Raw genomic sequence first — 20,342 nt, 5'->3', positions numbered from 1 at the left:
CTATTTTATAATGGTATAGGTTGACTCAGTTGGATGGATGGATGGATGGATGGATCAAAGGAACATGAATAGATGAATCGTTAAAGCCCTAAAAATAAGTGTTATATAAAAATAAGAATTTTAAAATATCTGTTTTAAACTGACTCTTATTTTGCTTTATGGTAAGAAGAATTAAAAAGTTCAGACAGACAGGTGGAATAACTGAAGCTACACCGTTTAGAGGACAATTAGGACACAAAAATTATGCAACACTGTCTTCTTCAAAGAAAAAAAAGACAGGGTAAGAACTGGCGCATTGGTCTCAACAGTGTTTTGCATGCAGGTTTCCTATTTTCCTACAGCTGTAATGACTGAATACAGCTGTGTTTGTCATGCAAAAGTGTGGACTCCAGTCATACTTTTTATGACTTATGACTTCAAATAATAGAAGCAGACTTCTTTTAATGCAAATACTCACTGGAACTCAAGCCTTTTGACAAGAGGAGACTTGATTCTCTCAAACAATACATGCTCCAAAAAGGACAGAGCCGGGGCTCCACAGTAGTGTTCTCCCACTTTACTTTCACTGCTGTGACAACCTCTGATGTTCAAGACATGACCTTATTTCAAGTATTTACAGTCAGCAAAAAAAATCAAATCTGTGTGGTTTTCAGAACTTCATGGCAGAGGTTTAACCCACCTGAATTCACATTAAAAAAAAAAAGTTGGTAAACAGTTTTACACACAGCGAGCTTTTCCTTTACCTTGCTGTCTGTCTCTCATTGCCTTAAGTGTCTATGTGCAAACACCATGTGTGAGGGAAAATTTTGCTCACTGAGGAGTGCAAATGTTTGTAGACACAATCTGCGAGCCTCAGTGCATCGTTTTATACACCAGCGCTCCTGCAAGTGATCGGGACAGCTGAATCCTTTCAAGACTCACTCCAATCCTTTTATTTTAATAGTGGTGTTTAATTATGAATATGTGGTCTTTTTATTGGAAATAGTTTCTGCAGAGCAACAGGAGTCAATTAGAAATTCATATCTGAGTCTACAGCCCTCCACAACCCCAACCTGAACATTTTTTGGTGCGACCAAAATGGGAAGAAATATTGGAATTATCCATCTCGGCCGAGGAAAACAAAGACGTACATGGATCTATTTGTCTAATGGAGACGAGCAGGCAGCTGGTAGCTGCTGATCGTACCTTCTATGTGACGTCTACAGGCTTTTCAAACGGCATCTTTTTGTCTGCTCCTGATTCACCGTCATCATAAAAATGCCACAAGAACACGTTAAAAACACCGAAACCACGGTTTTCAGAGTGGGTCTTTTCTTTCCGCTAATATTTTTGGCGATATTCTTCTACAGCTTCGACCCAGTAACGGTCATTGTTCGGAGGAGAGTGGGAGCTGTGTGGCTGTGCTGTCATGTACAACACTTCACATCAGGCATTTAGGAGCAAATATGACACATCTGTATTGTTATTTGGTTTGAGTGCCTCGTTACATGACGGTAGTTAAAAGACAGTGTTGCCTTTTACAATTGGCGATAAAGAGTAAATGAAAAAGCTGCACACAAATAAACTGAACATCACTGATAATCTGCAGTGACTTACTTCAATGATTCCTTGGATCCGCATTATGTGATGGCTGTCACAAGCTCTGGCTACGTCTCAATCAGAAGAAGTAAATCTGCAAAAGTGTTGATGCCAAGCTGCGTTTGCACCGGCCTCTGCAACCCACGTTCAAGCGACCACTTTCGATGAAAAGTCTACGTAAACTTGCGTAAATGTGCATTTTGGGCTAATGCATTCAAAACCCTCGTGTTCACGGATTGCAGCGCAAGCTTTTAGGACTGTTTTGTACGGTGGCCCTGAAGTGCAAAGCATTCAACAAATCACTCGATACAAAAACATTTTTAAGATCACAACAACAATTAAAAAAAAAAAAAAAATTTAAAAAGCAGCATTACATTTTAGAAAACAAAACAAAATTTCAGAAACCAAAACTTGAAAAACAAAAATGACAAAAAAAAACATTTCAGAAAACAAAATTAATTTCCAGGAAAAAAAAGAAATATTAAAAAATGAAAACATTTCAGAAAAAAAAAATTCCAGAAAAAAAATGAAATATTAAAAAATGAAAAACATTTCAGAAAAAAAAAATTCCAGAAAAAAAAATGAAATATTAAAAATGAAAAACATTTCAGAAAAAAAATGAAATATTAAAAAATGAAAAACATTTCAGAACACAGAATGAATTTCCAGAAAACAAAACGAAATCTTCAAAAATGAAAAACATTTCCAAACCGGAAGAGGCAGGTACTATGGGACAACGCTGATTGGATGATGATTTTTGTCAATCATTTGAACTGAAAAGTATTTTAAATGAAGCGATGACGGATTTTATCGTCCAAACAACAATGTACTATAATAATCCACGTATTTCCCATTTATATATCAAATAAAAAATGCAGCAAACTGTTAATGAACTTTAAAATTATTTTTTTAACATTTCGCCTGACACACGGTCACCCGGAAGTAGTTTGTGAGCACTTTTACTATGAAAGCTGTGCGCTAATGTCTACGGCTGCGAGGTTCACGCTGTCAATCATCTTTAGGTAAGAATCAATTCTGTGATCTTTTCTTTTGTCAGTCACATGTCTCTAGGGATGTTAATTTTAGGATGTTAAAGTGCTGCTTTGAAAAGATCATTTCTTTTTATCTTGCGCATGCGCAAAAAGAACCCGATGGAGACGAACCGTCTTCACATGATAGCCGTTCCCGTTTTCGGTGACATCAGAAAAAGCTCCGAGCCAGCCTGGTTCTGTGATTTATACAGTAATTACAGTAATTATATGGCATCAGTGTTGCTAAAAATCGACTTTAAGACTGAAATCAGTAAACAAGTTCTTATGGGAAATAATATTAAAGTGTATTGTATATTTTTGAACCATGCATATACATATACTGACACTTAAAAATAAATTTTAAAAGTTTATAAAATACTTAATTGAATGAACATGTGATATTTCTGCAGGTGAAGTTTCTCAAAGCGAAGTTCCAGAAAGGTTTGAGCTGCAGAAGAACAGATGGCAGCTCTACATGGGAATTCAAAAAGACTAAAGTCATTCATATCATTGTGCAGTGTACAGGCAAGTCACCATGATTTATGTGCAATGTAATCAATAAATATTATTTAACCTTAATATCTAATTATTTTTTTAAATTGCAGGTCCTTTAAAAAAAAGTCTTTAACCTGCTGCATAAGCCTGATTTGTTGTAAATGATGCAGCGGGGAGTGAAAAACGAAGCACAATTCCTGCCTTTAGTGTCGGGCTGATGATCTGGAAATCACATCTGAGGAATCGCATCAAACACTTGTACAACTCCAAACAACTTAATGTTCCTTTAAGCAAAACTCCAGTTTAAAATGTTCATATTAGGCTTGCTTCATTTAGGAGTTTTTCCATGTTTACCATTTTAGGTTTTAAAGCTTTATTAACAAAGTTGATGTTTGATTTTCAAAGCTGTTGTTTATAAATGTTTTTTTGTCAATGAAAAAACTGAATGCTGACGTGAGGATTGTAATAATGGATATGAAAATAAACAAATTTGTTTCATAGGAATGCAGTATATTTATTGAAAACTTAACATGAATATGTTATTCAGTAATAGAAACAAAGAAACGGTTGTGGATTTTCCTTTAAGGGCTTCTTCACGCAGTCAATCAAATGTTGCGTTTACATTCAGCATTTACTCAGCCTACCTGTCAGTCACATTTATTAGAGGAAAAAATGCATCTGGGAAAAGTCTGTTTGTGCTTAACAACTATATCAAAAAGAGTCATGTCAGGGAAGTTTTGTCCACATTGCTGCTCAGCATCACATCCAGAGGAAGATGCACAGGTAAGGGACGCCAGTTCCTGCTCCTACATGCTTGCAGCTTCCACTGCCCTGGACTCCAGCTCCATTGAAATCCCTGACAGAGATAAATTAATAAATTAAAAATCCCTGACAGAAAAACATCAGCTGCCGTTCATCTTTCATTCAGGAAAAAGTTGAGTTCATCAAAATGAGGAGAAAATGGGTTAAACCAGAAATTCATTAGGGAGGGGTCAAAACACCAAACTCAGAATAAAATACATTATTTCAGTCTTATAAAAAATACATTCTAAAACAATTTGGTATTCCTCCTCTGCCTGAAAGACTAAAACGTTTTTTTTAAAGATTTATTTTACACTACAGACTTTGCCACCTTTAGTTACACACCTGGACGTGTCTGATGATGTGCACATCCAGTCATTTACTGTCATGTTTCTGTGCACTGACACACTCTAAAGTCACAGATCTTAATAGTGTGAATAAGAAGCATTCATAAATGTTATTCTGAGACACAAACTGCTGCAGTTTACCTGACAGCTTTGCTGATTTATGCTGCTGGTACACCTGTCTGAGAATCCTGCCCACGTGACCCCTTCTCCAGCTGATGAGGTAACCTGTCATTAACGTATGACTGAAGGATCTTGGATCTGTCTGTAAACACCCACCTAGAAATCACGTTTAACGCTACATTTATTAGATCAAACAAATGTGCCTCCATACCTTATCTGTGGATGACGGGACTGCATTTCCTGATGTGCGCCGTCTTTAACACCCGTTTCTTCGCAGCTGCTGCTTTAGACAGAATCCTCTCACGACATTTCGAAACATTTGTAAACCTGGTTGGTGTTGATATTTCTGCGTGCATTCTGTCATCACATCCGCTAAATATTCAAAGATTAAAGTTTATGTTAACGTTTTATCGTCCCTTTCTTTGTTTACCTGCAGAACGGACGTCATACACACAAACTACTTCCGGGTGACCGTTCTGCTTCAGACGAAATATTCAAAAAATAATTTAAACCTTCATTATGTGTTTGCTGCATTTTTGATTTAATATGTAAATGGGAAATACGGGAATTATCATGGTACATTGTTGTTTGGACGATAAAATCCGTCATCGCTTCATTTAAAATACTTTTCAGTTCAAATGATTGACAAACATCATCATCCAATCAGCGTTGTCCCATAGTACCTGCTTCTTCCGGTTTGGAAATGTTTTTCATCTTTGAAGATTTCGTTTTGTTTTCTGGAAATTCATTCTGTGTTCTGAAATGTTTTTCATTTTTTAATATTTCATTTTTTTTCTGAAATGTTTTTCATTTTTTAATATTTCATTTTGTTTTTCTGAAATGTTTTCATTTTTTTTATTTCATTTTGTTTTTTGGAAATTAATTTTTTTTCTGAAATGTTTTCATTTTGTAATATTTCTTTTTTTTCTGGAAATTAATTTTGTTTTCTGAAATATTTTTTTCTTTTTTTTCTTTTTTCTTTTTTATGTTTTGGTTTCTGAAATTTTGTTTTGTTTTCTAAAATGTAATACGCTTTTTAAATTGTTGTTGTGATCTTAAAAATGTTTTTGTATCGAGTGATTTGTTGAATGGTTTGCACTTCAGGGCCACCGTAGTTTTGGGATCCTATGTAGAAAATGTGTTGCACGTTTAACCAGGTGGATTTTTGACCAATCAGAAACTCAGATTTAGTAGTGACGTATGGATGGCGTTCCTTTTACTTCACAACTATTTGAAAATTGATCATAGAGGAGAAATTAATAACTGCGGTTTGTGTCCGGCTGGAATTCTATGACATCAAGTTCTTTCATGTATGGGACTAGAGTTGAGAAAGAAAAAGCCTGGAGCGAGATTCAGGAGATTTGCACCTCTTCTACATTTCGCATCAAGCTTCTTCCAACTGTAGGTACATGGGCTAGCTAGGAAGTGACTGTCCAGTGTGAACGCCATATGCTAAACATATATGCTGATGTGAACGTATTAGGCATTTTCAAGACAAGCAACAAGCCTTCAATCAGGATTTAAATTGTTTTTTTTTTCTTTTTCTCACCAGTAATTGAGCAATAATCAGTTATAATCGCAGGCTAATTAATAAAAGAGTCATTAGCTGCAGTTCCTCTTTACACAGCTTTGTCTTGCTGATCTGCATGTGTGGAAATATGCGTTATTTTTATTCTCCATCTGATCAAACATGACACAGCATTCCAAATACAGCATGCACGTCTTTACACAGTAAGGCCTTTATTTATCTCCCCTACCCCGAGAATAACATCCCCCATGATAAACTGCAGATCCAACACAGATTTGTGGAATCATCCATTTAATTGACAATTAATCCTCGTCGCAACAGGAAAAGAGAGGAAACTGGGGTTTTGAATTATAATCAACATTCTCATGAAAAGAATTTGTACGCATCTGTGGCCGTTGAAAAAATAAAATAGCAGCAGCAGCAGCAGCAGAGAAACCGACAACCAAAAACGAAGCTATAAGTGCTAATATAAAAATGAAAAGGGAATGCTTACAACCTTGAACCCAAATATCTTCTGATCACAGGTACATTTAAAAAACTCAGGGGATATGAGTGGAGTGGAGCTTTAAATGAACACATTGTTCCTTATACTTCTTTTAAATTAATTTAAATGGTTCTTTTTTGGTTTTTATGCATAACGCTGCAAACATAAAACAGCTTTAATTATAAGTATCAATAAATAATTAAGGATTTAAAGGTCAGTTTGAGGGAAGACTGACTCATGAAGTTATTTCATGCACTTCCATCCAACATGAGGCTTAATATTCACTCTACAGCTTCAACAGGAAATACTGTCGTGACAAACTGACAAACATTGAACACACAATAATTGTTAAGAGCATTTGTAAAAACAGATTTGGGTAATTGTTTGTGAAAGAGTAAAAAAAAAAAGTCACGGTGGGTAATGATTTAACAGGGCTAAAAGAAAGGGTTCTGATCTTCTGCAGGGTCTCTTTGAATGCGCCTCTTGAAAGGTGAAAACGGCCCTCCCCTGTGGGGCTGGGTGCTTGGCTTTAGCCTCAAAGTCAAATTCAAAGAGCCTGCAAACTTTTCATGGTCTGGCCTGAAAACACAGAGGATTATGCACGGCTTTGGTTGAATGTTTGCAGGGACAAATGCTAAATCAACACGGATCAAAGTGAGAGAAATGAATAGGGCTCCCCACCAATACTTTATACCGAGCGATTTACTGACTGTGAACAACATCTGTATGACTGAAAGAAAGGAAAGGGGTTGAGAAGTCAAAAACCTGTACAGCTTTATTAGTATATGCATAAAAAAGTCCCAAAATGTTGAAGTATTTAAAAAAAGAACTGAAGTCAAGTTCAGTATTCTCTACTAAAAAAAACTACAATGTCTGTTTTTTAGGCTCATTAGAAGCTTCCAGAACACATTTTTATGTTTTTAGTCAATGTACCCATCCCTTATGTCTGAGGAGATAAGGAAAATAGTAAAGAAGCCACAATCTCCTTCACTACATTTAATTTACTACATTTTCAAGTTTATCTGGAGTAAAAGTCACAGCAGCCAAAGAATGCATAAAATAGAACAACATTTTTTTTTTAAATACGGTAACAAGAATGGACATTTCATTTCGAAAGGCAAACCATAGCAATAGATGACAAAAGTAGACTGAATATCTGCACGCTTCACTGCAATAACACTCTGATGCGCAATGAAACATACAATGAGTCAAGTATATTAGTGCAACATGTGAACAATTATTCAGACAAGCATAGAATAAAAAAAAAGCTGACAAGCCAACTAAACTCTCTATATCACTTCAAATTACTTTGAAACAATTCTGTCAAGACTGGAATAAGACTGGTTAGCGCCTAATCTTCTGCGATGCTATCAGTAGAAAATACTAATACAAACAGTGCCCTCTAGTGGCTGTTGCAATTTATAAAAAAGATATCATATATAAATCGCACCTAAGTAAAAGGGTGTATACACACGTGAAAAGTCCGTTGACTTTCTTACTCCAGACGAAAGGTTGTAAACGAAACTATGTGTCTAAAAATCTCTTCACTCATTGGTCAGGAATTACAAGGGCGGAGCAGAACTAGTAGTAGCAGAAATTATGAAAGTCCTTGTTGTCTTTGCAGTTCTTGTTGGGATAGTTCACATATTCAAAGTTTACATTTTGCTGACCAATGCCTGTCTCAAGGTCAGGCTCAACACTTTTTCTTGATGCTTTTGTCCGGTGGAGTAATGCTGCAGGGCGGTTACAGTCAAAAGGACAACTAAGAAGGTGAGAAGCAATGTGTAAACCCTAAAAGTGGTTTCAATAAGCTAGCATTCATCTGATCACATTTCAACGAGTTGCTGTGTCTCATGGTTGTGGTGTTATGGCGTTATTTTAAGAGAATTCTGTTAAGGAACTACAAGTTAGCTTTTAGGGTAACGTTACAGCAGCGCCGGGCACAAGACACAGAAAGCATCTAATACGCATTTTCAGTAGTGTTAAAATAAACGTTCGAAAAAGTAAGGAGTTGGACCCTTTTTTGTTTGATAACACGACAATCTTTGCTTACATTTGCTGGTCTGTTGCTACATTTCTGCTTTGTTTACATCACGTGACCAGCAGCTACGGTGGCCGTTCTGTTCTAGTTGTTCTACTCTGAAAACAAATTGTTTTCAGAATGGGGAATTTCAGAGCAGACCTGAGCTCAGTCCAATAGGAAATGAACCGAGTCCACCCCAAAAGATGGGTCCGAGAGCAGGTCCGCTTGCATGTATTACAACTGAAAATTGGACCGGATTATCGGGAGAAACAAACTCTGGTTCACTTTTAGCAAACCAAATGTCTCCAGTCTGAATACACCCTAAGTGACACCCCAGGCAAAACTAAAAAAAATCCAACTTTTACTAAGAAAAATATAGTAAATGGGATGTTTATAGTTTTGGATGTTTGATTCACTAAACAAAAATGTATTTCATCGTCAGCTGGTTCTGGCTGGTTCTGGTAAATTATAAGCAAAAGTTGATGGGTACACATAAAAACACTAAATAATTTTTAAAATATGTGGTTAAATGAAAAATTTGACTTTATCAAGAGATATTTATTTTACAAGTTAAGACATTCCTACTCCCATAGTAGTCAACTTTATATTTTGCCAAAATTTTTTGATGTTTTAAGGGTTCAAAATCCCTCACTACACGCTTTTGACACTTTTGTCAGACAGACATGAACGTTTTTGTATTTTTCTCTCTTGTTTAAACTCTCAAAGTTCAAACTGTCAGAAAAATAAGTCTAGTAATTTGGAAGGAAAACAAAGATGTGCTCACCACAAAAGATTTATGTAAAATCAGGAGACTGAACACATTCTGTACAGGAGACATGGCAGGGGGGGGGGTTGATTGACAAGGTCAACAGCCAATCAAGATGCAGTACACAGTGAATCTGTGACCTATTGAATATATATGTATATACACACATATATATATATATATATATATATATATATATATATATATATATATATATATATATATATATATATATATGCATATATATGCATATATATATATATACATATATATGCATATATATATATATATATGTTTATGATCCCACATACAATTATCAAAGGTAGAAACTGAAGTGAGGCAGTTTAAGACCAATTACTGAACACCTGTTGAAATACAAACTGGCCAAGAGTGTCAGTGTTTGTGAGCCTCCAGGCCATCAGTTGGGCCTCTGCTGGTCTCCGCCGTCCGTCCGTGTGCAGTTTGCAAAGTGTGAAAGGTATTTGCCTGTACAAAGTGATCCACACCTGAATTCAATCCAAAACCCCTGCCTTCAGGCTCAATACAGCCCTCCCTGAACTCATTGACTCATGCCTCTCCCTTTCTTCCACACAGACTGAGTCACAAAAGAGTAACGATTCATTTGCTTAACTTTAACATAGTTGAGCTGCTTAGTTCAAGGGTACGAATAAGATGTTCAGCATTAGTTAAGAAAAGAAGAGCATGAAGGAAAGTGTGAAGAAAATTACTGAGAATTAGGCACCCAAACAATCTATTTTTGCTCCAAAACTACAGAAAGGAGACTTTTCCCTACAAGACTGGAAAATCTCTTTCTTCTGATTTTCTCAGCAGGGTTTTTTCTGTAGAAACTCAGCGCATGAAACTCAGAAGAGCAATTGCGTTTAGGAAAGAAAAAGTTGGAACAGAAAAGCAGAGATTAGTACAAACATCTTGCAAATAGATTCTGCACTGTACATTGTTTTGGTTCATCTGAGAAAAGGCCAAAAGCCTGAAATGCAACTCAAACACAACGTGAGCTCGGAGCCGCTGTTATTAAAGCCGTCGCTCCTCACACATGCTGCAAAGACACAACAGGCTAAATCATACAGACCCACAAACGTGCGCATGATTACCCTCATCAGTTTTTGCTGTCTTCCCAGAGATGCATGGCAGTCTGCTACCAGTGTGACGGATTCGGTTTGTCAGACAGGGGACAGATAGATGTCTGTCTCTCACTCTGACACACGCAGAGGCTGTGGCCTGTGGGCTGTTTAGTGTCTGAGATGCTGGAGTAAATCACATCACAACAAAGACATGGCAGAAAACAAGGAGCGAAAGCCTGAGAAACATCGCTCACTACGACGCACGACAGCACACACAACACACAAACGAGGCCCACAACAAACACAAACACCGATCTGTCTGAGGAGCAAAGAGAGCATGAAGAACGGGAATGGTTTAGCATCAAATGTAACAATGAAATACAAGTTCTTTGCAACTGGATCTGTTATATCAGATGCCCAAATGAACAGAAATATGAAAATAGACAAAACCATTGACTCATAGCTGCCTCTATTCATATTAGCAGAAACAGAGATAACTAAATGAATTTGTTAGTTTTAGTTGAAGTAGACAAAAATCAGTACATTTCATAAAAAAACCTTGAAATAAATAAATAAACTGTGTAAATATTTCCAAATACACTGTCAAGAGTTTCACATAATTACAGAGATTGGAAACGTTCAACACTCCTTCAATTATTCATCCACTTTGGGGCTTGGGTCCTGAGCAGAGCTGCTCTATTTCGTGTAGGCGTCTGTGTCTGAGTCGGGTGTGGGGAGGATGAAGCCCCCAGCAAAGCAGCATCTATGTTTGAAACTGTGTGCGTTTCCAATTGCAGCATGAATCAGAGCTCGGTGGAGATTGCCGAGCTGATTGGCTGCTTTAGCCCTCTGGGCCCGAAGGTCTTTTTGTTTGGAATCGGTGTTTGTGTGTGTGTAGGAATGAAGCACTGATAAAGCAAGAGACACAGAGAAACATGGAGGGAATACATCAACTCATGCACATGAATACAGGATCGCAGTTGATGGCCTTGCCTGAGCAAAAACAGGTAGATAATAATCATTATTATTAATGTAAGGCGCACCTTAAGACACAACAAATTACGACTGCATTGCAAAGTTATTGGGCGTATGAACCAGATTGCTGTTCAAGGCTTTCCCACGAATTTCTGTATTAGACTGAGAAAAGTATGCACAGACACAGGGGGTCAAACAGAAAGCATGCAGAGCAAGGCCAGGCGGCTCCGTGGGATGATGCAAGTTTAGTCCTGAAACTGTGTTTAAAAAAAAATAAAAAAATAAAAAAAAAAGGCTAGATTGCAGCTAGAAGTTAAAATTTCCCCTTTTCATATTTTCTTTTAGAAAGGACAAAGAAAACGTTGAGAGAAAAATGATGGTGAAGAACAGAAAAATCAGGAGAATTTACTGTTGGTGAGTGGAATGACGGTGAGAAAAAAAAAGGCCTTTATAAATGCTACCAATTCCTCTGATATGTGGTTGGTGGTTGTTTACATTCAAATGCATTCAGTTTGTAAAAATCCCCTTGGAAGTAATTCACGTGGAAAATAACATCAAAAAGGGAAAAAAGGGGTCTCAAATATTTTAGCTTCGAGCAATTAGTCTTCAAAATGTTTAATTGTGATCAATCACAGAAATTTCAATTATTTACGTGCAAATGATCCCAAATTAATTACATATTATTTTCTGTTTAGTAATGCAACCATCAAAGCCTATTTTTAGGTGTTTTATTGTTACATTGGGACAAAGGGAGAGAAAACATGGTGCTTTATACAAAACCTATCCTCAGCACCCACTAACTCTCTTCTGGGGGCCTGTGGTTATTGGACCCAACCCAGCTTCTGTTAAGTGAAGGCGAGCCCTGCAACAGGTCACCAACACCACCTGTTGCAGGGCTAAAATAAAACGAAGTGAAGTTAATTTGGGTGTATTCAGACTGGGGAAATCCTTTGGTCTGGGTCGTTCACTTAATTTGGTCCAGATTGAGTCCTGAACTTGCATTTGGTCTGCATTCAAACTGCCGCCAAAGGGACTTTCCTGTTCCGGACCAAAGCTTGTAAACAAAACCAGGTGACTAAAGATCTATTAAGTTATTGGCTAGTAATTACAAGTGCGGGAAAAGCAACTAGAGGCAGAATTTTGGTCAAAGTCCTGTGCTTCGCAGTTCTTGTTGGGATAGTTCACTTATTCAAACTTTGTATTTTACTCACTGATTTGTAATGACTGTATCAACGACAAGTACAACCCTTTCTACTAGTTTTTTTGGTCTGGTGGACACATGCTGCAAGCCGGTTACTGGCAAGAAGACGTCTAAGAAGGTACTAATAAGTGTTGATGACATTTAGATTGTGGGGGAAAAAAGTGCGTACCATGTGCATCACGTTAAAATTGTTTTGATGAGTCTGAATTTTTTCTAATCACATTCCAATGAGCTGCTGTGTCTCATCTTTGTGGTGTTGGTGCATTATTTTCAGAGAATTCTGTTTAGGAACTACAATGTAGCTTATAGGATGACGTTACAACAGCGCCAGGCACGTGCAACACGACACAGAAAAGCATGTAAGAAGTGTTCAGCTGTATTAAAATAAACGTTCGAACAAATAAAACCCTTTTTTCTGTCTGATAACACGACAATCGTTGCTTTACATTTGCTTTGATGCATCATCACATGACAACCGGCTACGGTGGCCATTCTGGTTCAGTTGCTTTGCCTTGGGATTGGGAAGGGATTGTACTCAGGCTGAGGAATCTCAAAGCGAGCCAAGCTCATTCTGATTGAATACGAACCGAGACCACCCACCAAAGATGGGTCCGAGAGCGGTTCCTGGTGGACCAGGGTCCAATTGGGTGTATTCAGACTGAAAATATGTTCTCGATTATTAAGGGAAACAAACTCTGTTTCACTTTAAGCGGAACAAATGTGTCCAGTCTGAATACAACCTTGAACAGAATGAAATTTTAACTGAGCAAACCATTGGTTCTGTATGAGAACTGAACTGAGTGACCCCTCCTCCCTTGAGTTCCAAACAGGAAGTACCCCCAGTTGAATTAGTCGAAATCCCACAGACTTCTATAAAGACATAAACAACTATTAATCATTTATTTTATTTGTCAGAATCATTATTCTCTATGTGCTACCTCTTTTTTAACATGTCCTTGGTAATCCTCATTTTTTTAAATATATTTTTCTGTAGTAAAAGTTATTCAAGTTATAAACTCACCAATCAGATACCTTAATAGACGTTTGTGGTTTGAAACGTTCGACTGACATATTCCCCCCAGCCTGCTTTCAAATGGTAGGGGTGTGGACATCCAACATGCTCAGTCCTGATTGGTGAGAGTGGTTGTCAATCATTGCCTTCTGAAGTTGTCTGGTTCCAACATGGCGGCATCCATATCGCTTAAAAATATCGACTGAGTTGACTTTTTTCCATTGGATCCAGAACCATCCTCCCTGGGTGGCGTCACACTCACTCAGTCCAGTTCCCATATAGCGTCAATGGTTCAAACTGAAGGATAAAGTGGCCAAAAAACAACAGATTCTTAACTAAAACTTTGGCCATTTTAATTATTTCACAGAGTTTAAAACAAATCAAATTGAAGTCAAATTGTTTTTAATTTACATTTTCAGTAGAAAATTAAAAACAAATTCAACTGAAAACATTTGACAGAAAGGAGTTGTCAATCCATTAATCCCTCTTAAAGCTGCTCTCATTGGCTATTTTTCACTTGAACTAGATGTTAAACAAGACTGGGTCTCCTTCGAAAAACAAAGTTGATTTTTTTGAATTTAAAGTCCATTATTGATCATAAAATGAGAAGTACCACATAAAAAAATCATAACCAGCAGAAAATCACTTTCATCATCTCTCTGAATCTTTTTTTTATGCTTTCATCATAAGAGAGACTGCGCAGGAACCACAAATTATGCTCATGGTTTTGATTGATTCATACTTTTGGAAGGAAAAATTGTTAAACACATTCCAAATTAAAGGGTGACATCTGCAACACTTGTTTTACACACAGATATTCACTTTACTGCCATGAATTACAAAGAAAAGCTAAAGAAACCCAAAAGATGTTTCCAAAGATTGACATTAATGTTACATTTCTGTTGATCAATTAATCAACTAATCATACATAATCAAAACAGGCAAGTCTAACTCCTCATTAGTGGAAGTCAGAACGGCTTCAACATGTTGAGATTTGAAAAAAGAAAAAAAAGAAAATTGGATTCAAAATATTAGCACTTCAATGGTGTTGAATGATACATGGCAAGGCGGGGGGTCAGACTGATCCGACTCAGAGCATGCACTCACACACACACACACACACACACACACACATGCGCTTACTCGTATATACAAACCAACATAATGAGCATTAGTCAAAGGCAGCGAGCTGCAATCAGAAAGAGCCTGAAGAGTCTAGTGTACTCGCACACAGCTGCGTCTTTCAAACCAACAACCATCAAAAGCAGACAAGGAAGACAAAAAGCCCAAATCTCAGCATTCAGCCGTCACCTTAAGAGAAGCCGGAGCTACCATGGACACGCTCACAGGAGTTTTCCTGTTTACTGCTTTTGCATAAGCACTTGAAGGAGGCGTGTTAAGCATGTTTCAGTGTCTCTGTGAATATTGTTACCAACGGTTTTTAATGTTCACTGATGCTTTTGGGTCGAGAATTATTATGAAAAAGTATTTAAATGGAAAAAGGACCTTTAATGTCAAAAATAAAGACTTTGTGTGTGAAGAAAAGCATTAAAATATCTGAATCTTTATGATTTGCAAAGGGTCTGTAAATGCCGGGAAAATCTTTGTTTCTAATCTCCCTGGATTAAAATTACAATGGGATTCCTAATTTATCTAAATTACTTATGTTTGTGAATTTCCATCTTTATGTGCCTTCTCTAAGATCCAGTTTCAAACTGTTTGAGCGCAGTCCAACTGTCCAAACAGTCAGGTCTAAACATGTGTTGCTCTCAATCTGCTGTGTAAACACAACAAGTTCCTCTAATGGGAGGTTTAAAAAAAAACTGCTTCAAAGAAACAGTTTTCCTGATTACGTTTCAAAGCCACGTGAAAATATATTTATGTGAAAGATTAATATTGTGCGCTTGTTTTCATCACGCATCAGGACTATGCATGATTAAAGAAAACACAACATAAAAAACTAAAATAAATGGACTCTGTAACATGGATGTCTATGTGTGCAATGACGCACATACCTAGAGATACACAGGTTGGAATGGTTTACAAAACTTTTTGGGAACAGACTATCAATAGATGCATTTCCTTCTGCAGTAAAGTTGGCCTAATCCTCAGTAGCTGGCTTTTACAGAAATAGCTTTACTCAAATGTGTTGTAAGATCGGCCAATACCAGTCATGATCGGTGACGTGACTTTTTTTTGGGGTGGTTTTTGCCCAAAGATGTCCCCAAATTTGCTGCTTCAAAGTCCTGTGGTGTCTCTGGCAGGGTTTAAAGACCCGCTCCCATCATTTTTTGATTAATTTTCTAAGCGTTCCCAATGGTCTTTCAGTTATGATTATCCAGTTTTTAGCCAAAATTAAAAAAAAAAAAATCTGCAGTTTTCTAGATCATATTCACTGTAGAGCAGCAGAAGTTCACTAAAAATTATAAGGGAAGCCCACTGGAGAATAAACAATAGGAACCCAACAAGCCCTACTGGGCCTTTTTTTAATATTCTGTTTTTGTGCCTTTTTTTGGTTTGGTTTTTAGTTTTGATCATGTTTAGTACATGTTAGACTTAAAGTGAACCAGAGTTCCTTTTTTCCCAATAATCCGGATCAAACTTTCAGTTTGAATACAGCCAGGTGGACCCAGGACCAAGAACCGCTCTTGGACCCATCTTTTCAGGTGGTCTCAGTTCATTTCCAATTAAACTGAGCTTCGGTTCGCTCCGGGTTTTCTCAGTCTGAATGCAATCTGAATAGGCTCCATGCTAGCAGTGGAACAACCGGACCAATACGGCCACCGTAGCCGGTGTTTACGGGATGTAAACGAAGTAGGAAAGGACTTTTGCCGTGACACACATCGCTTCTCACACTGTTTTCCCGTCAATCTATATGTCATAAATACTTATCAGTGTACTTTCTTAGAGGTCGTTTCCTCAGTAACCGCCTTACAGCATGCCTCTGCTGTACCAAAGTTGGAAATAAAAAGTGTTGTACCTGACGTTGATACAGACATTTAAAATTAGTCCACGGAATCTAAAGTTTGAATCCGCGAACTATCCCAAGGACTGCAAAAGCGCAGGACTTCCATTATTCTTTCTCTCATTTCTGCACCCCGCCCTCGTAATTGCTGGCCAATGATTAAAGAGATATTTAGTCTTGTGGTTTGTTGACATGTCCAGTTGACGGCAGTCTGGACACAGACTAAACGCAACTTTCAGGACTTGGTCCGGACCGGCTGACTTTGATACATAGATATTTGTGTTGATTGTTCAGGCTATTGAACTTGTTTTGTTCATCCCACCTGAATTGTGGTAATCAGTGTGTGAATGTGTGTGTGTATGGGTGAATGGGTCTGTGACTGTAAAGCGCCTTGGGCCTTCAAAGAAGGTAGAAAAGCGCTATATAAGTATACGCCATTTTACCATTTACCAACCCCCACAGCAGCTGCTTATTTGGATTATTCCTTCTCCCAGCATATAGAGCACAATGGCTTCATTTGGTCCCATCAGATATTTGTGATGTTTTAGTTCATCTGGTTTCTTTAGTTTGGTTCACTCTGGCTTTTTTCTTTGGTTTATTTCTTCTTGCCCACCTTCAATTACTACGGTACCTTAATCTATAATCGAGACATGTTTATCAGCATGCATATACACCCATCCCCCCCCACTCTTTAGAATTTTTACACACTATGGAAATATTTACCAATAGTTTGCACTTTCTTAGTAATTAATTGAAGTGCTATAGGATTTGAGGCATGTCTTTAGATTTTTATGACACATCAACAGGTACTTCAAGACTGTGAAGCTCCCAAAGCTTTTAACAAGCGTTATGTTTGATTTATCACGTTTTACCAGCAGATGCCTTTTTCCTCACTGGCATTTTCACAGCACTGCTTTGCACAACTAATGTTTACATTCAATGTAGTCAATTTCAGCACACGGAATATCATAAAACACCACTGTTTTCCCCTCAGGTAAGATCTGCTTGAACAGAGGAAACAGAATTTCCTAAAAAAAAAAAAATAGAAATGTACGACATCTCTAGGGAATCTCCACAAATTCAAAGTGGTTCTATTATCTGAACAAATGCTGAAAGTAGACAGCAACAGCAGTAGGGTAAGTACAGGCCATTATTCAACATGAAGATAAAATATGGACTGGGTCAAACAAGCACACCGGGTCATAAGATATGTGGAATATCCCTGCTGGGTGAGCTCTTGCACATATAAATTCACCACGATTTCCCATTTTACACATGGAAATCTTTGCGCATCAACAGTTTTTACTGCTTGGTGTCTTTAAAAAATATATAAGCTCTCTGTGCTTTCAGAGGTCTTTGTGACCTCAACAAAAAAAAGAGAAAACAAATCCTTTAGACTCCCTAAAACCATTTTTTGTTTTGTATTAAGTCAAGGTTCAGCGTTTAGCATCTCAGGTACCACAGTGGGCCATGAAAGACATATACATACTTGTGCATCTAAATAACCACAAGGCCATTTTCAGCTGAACATGCAAACCTGTAGAGAGGCTCCAAGCACCTTCATCCCTCAATGTCAACAGCATTTTTCAATGCAGATGGCAAAATGATGAAATAGCTCTACATTCTGGTAAATCACAATATCTTCTGCTTTTAGGTCCTCAACTCTCATCTGAATCTGATCTTTCTACTGAAGATTGTTTACTCATATCCAGTACGGAACATCAGAAATATAAACAGCTCACATCCTCCATAAAGGCTCAAAGCCTTGCGTGTCCTGCTGTTCAAAGTGTTGTTTACTTGTGAAAGGGGTCGTTTCTTCACACAGTTTTCAAACGGATTGACTTTTGACTTCTTTTAGTTTGGAAAATAGGTTTTCTATGAATAAATACAATGCAACGCGTGCTCCATCAAAGCCTGAAGCAAGGCAGTTGGAGATGTTGAAGATGCAATTAAAGAGTAAAGAGTAGAGCAAAAAAGTACTAGAGCAAAAAAAAAAAAAACAACAACTAAGGATTTGGGCAATGGTGTTGACGTTCAGCCACTATGCACATCACAGCTTTTTAGTGTTTTTAACATGCTCTTGGGGCATTTTTCTGATGATGGAGGACATATATAAAGACAATTAAAATTAAAATCGCATTTCTGAGTATTCCTTTATTTAAATCGTTATGAATCGGGAGCAGACGAACGAATGCCGGTGGGAAAAGACTTTTCTGTTTTTAATGTTTGTGACATAGAAAATTTGGCCGGTCCGGCCACGGTCTCCCCGCTCCGCTCCATTCTGATGCATCCACTTGCAGACAAATAGATCCATGTTTGTTTTCCTTGTCCGTATTGGCATGTGGCTCCAAACAGTACGACTGGATAGCTTTACTATGCTTAACATTTTTGTTGCACCGCTGAAGGGTTGTGAGTGTGAGGGGCTGAAAGCTAGTGGGAGAAAATGTAAACGGAAAGCTCTCAGTAATGGAAAGGGGACAGAGTTGCACCAACAGTCCTGCCCACAACTTAGAAAAGAATTTCGAATGGCTTCCTGCCGCTCTGCATAAACTATACTCTAAAAAAAACGACAGTTTTTTTTTTTTTTTTTATACACAGCACAATCATAATTAAAACACCACTGGGAACACTTTTACTCTATATGAAAAGATGATCGGAGTGGATCTTTAAAGAGAGTACCCGCTGAATTGCTAACAGAATTTGTGGGACACTAAAAAGTACCAAAAAGAGAAAACCCAAAATATAAACTTTAATAATCTGACGTTTGGAGCTTAAAGCAAGATTTGTCTAGTCGGTTGTTTTTGGACATGTATACACAACATCAGTTAAATAAACAGCCTGTAAGATTGTTTATTATCATAGCAGTCAAGCTAGAAATACAGTCTTATCTGATGCCTGAAAGTCTGCACCAGCGTTAGTTAGATGCACTAAATATATGTATAGAAGATGTTATTTAATAGAGGAGAAAGCCGTGATTCCCCAGTGTTTTTCCCATGGGGGTGGAATGGACTGGTGCGTGTGTTCACAAAGCTCTAGCTGGAGGACTTGTTGTCATTACAAGTGTTGTCCAGCTGAAAACCACTCTCCAAACAATGGAATTACGATGTGGCCTTGCAGTGACATGTACAGACACAGCCTGAGAGAACACCAGGCAGAAAGCCCGACGCACACACACACGCACACACACGCACACAGGGAGAGGCACTGCTTTCCATCGGAGCCACAACACAGATACGCCATGCAGGCGGACAAACTCGCACACACAAACGCACGTGCTGAGAAAAGTAACGCAAAGACAGCTTGGGAGGACACTGATTCAAGGATACATGGAAAAAAACGGGGAAAATGGGTCATACATCTTCAGATATGCACAAACAAAGCTGTAAGGACACTTTGATTTAATCTATTTATGCTGCAATTCCTGAAAAGGAACTGGGCTCAGGGCACCGCGTTGCTTCTACATGAGGGGAGACGACTGGGATTTTGCCTTTTGCCGTTTGTTACGACTTTTACAAACAGGCTGTGTAAAATTGAGCATCTACACGTTGTTCATTTTACAGCAGTCTGTAGAACACATGTATCTGTGTCAGTTGACACACAGATGTTGCTTCAGAAAAAGAGCACCAAAAACCAAATCATGTAAACAAGCAATGTATAATTAAAGTGTCCACTGTTTTCACAGATATTGTTTCACGTAGAAAAGTTGATCATTTATCCTGACGTTGTCTTTGTGGTCCACGTGTTAGGCAAAGCCTACGATTATTTTTATTTTCTCAAAATGTTTCCAGACGATGTGTTGGTTGGTTGTTTATTAACAACAAAACAGGGCAAAACTGGTTATTAACCCGACAGAATTCCTGTTTTTTTGAAGACTTACCCAATTATCACATTTTGGGTTTATTGTTCTTATAAAGACATTTTTTTAAGTTTGAAA

The 20,342-nt window shown here is 37.7% G+C and overlaps 1 protein-coding gene and 2 long non-coding RNA genes across 4 annotated transcripts in view; 1 reads left to right on the top strand and 2 right to left on the bottom strand.

Moving 5' to 3' along the window:
• The window catches only part of cdkal1 (CDK5 regulatory subunit associated protein 1-like 1), a 252,726-nt gene that overhangs the window by 32,820 nt on the left and 199,564 nt on the right, over positions 1–20,342 (bottom strand). The gene's annotated exons all lie outside the window — the stretch shown is intronic.
• On the top strand, positions 1,849–3,608 carry LOC144984533 (uncharacterized). Its single transcript, XR_013648294.1, has 2 exons — positions 1,849–2,600; positions 3,020–3,608. It is a non-coding gene; the product is annotated as an uncharacterized LOC144984533 (long non-coding RNA).
• LOC144984531 (uncharacterized) lies at positions 3,594–9,343 on the bottom strand. Its single transcript, XR_013648292.1, has 2 exons — positions 4,584–9,343; positions 3,594–4,514 (listed from the first exon to the last, which is right to left on the bottom strand). It is a non-coding gene; the product is annotated as an uncharacterized LOC144984531 (long non-coding RNA).

The sequence above is a fragment of the Oryzias latipes genome, chromosome 16 (genome assembly GCF_053564925.1).
Source record: "Oryzias latipes strain Hd-rR chromosome 16, Olatipes_Hd-rR_3.1".
Classification (NCBI taxonomy): domain Eukaryota; kingdom Metazoa; phylum Chordata; class Actinopteri; order Beloniformes; family Adrianichthyidae; genus Oryzias; species Oryzias latipes.
This window is presented reverse-complemented; position numbering and strand designations above follow the sequence as displayed.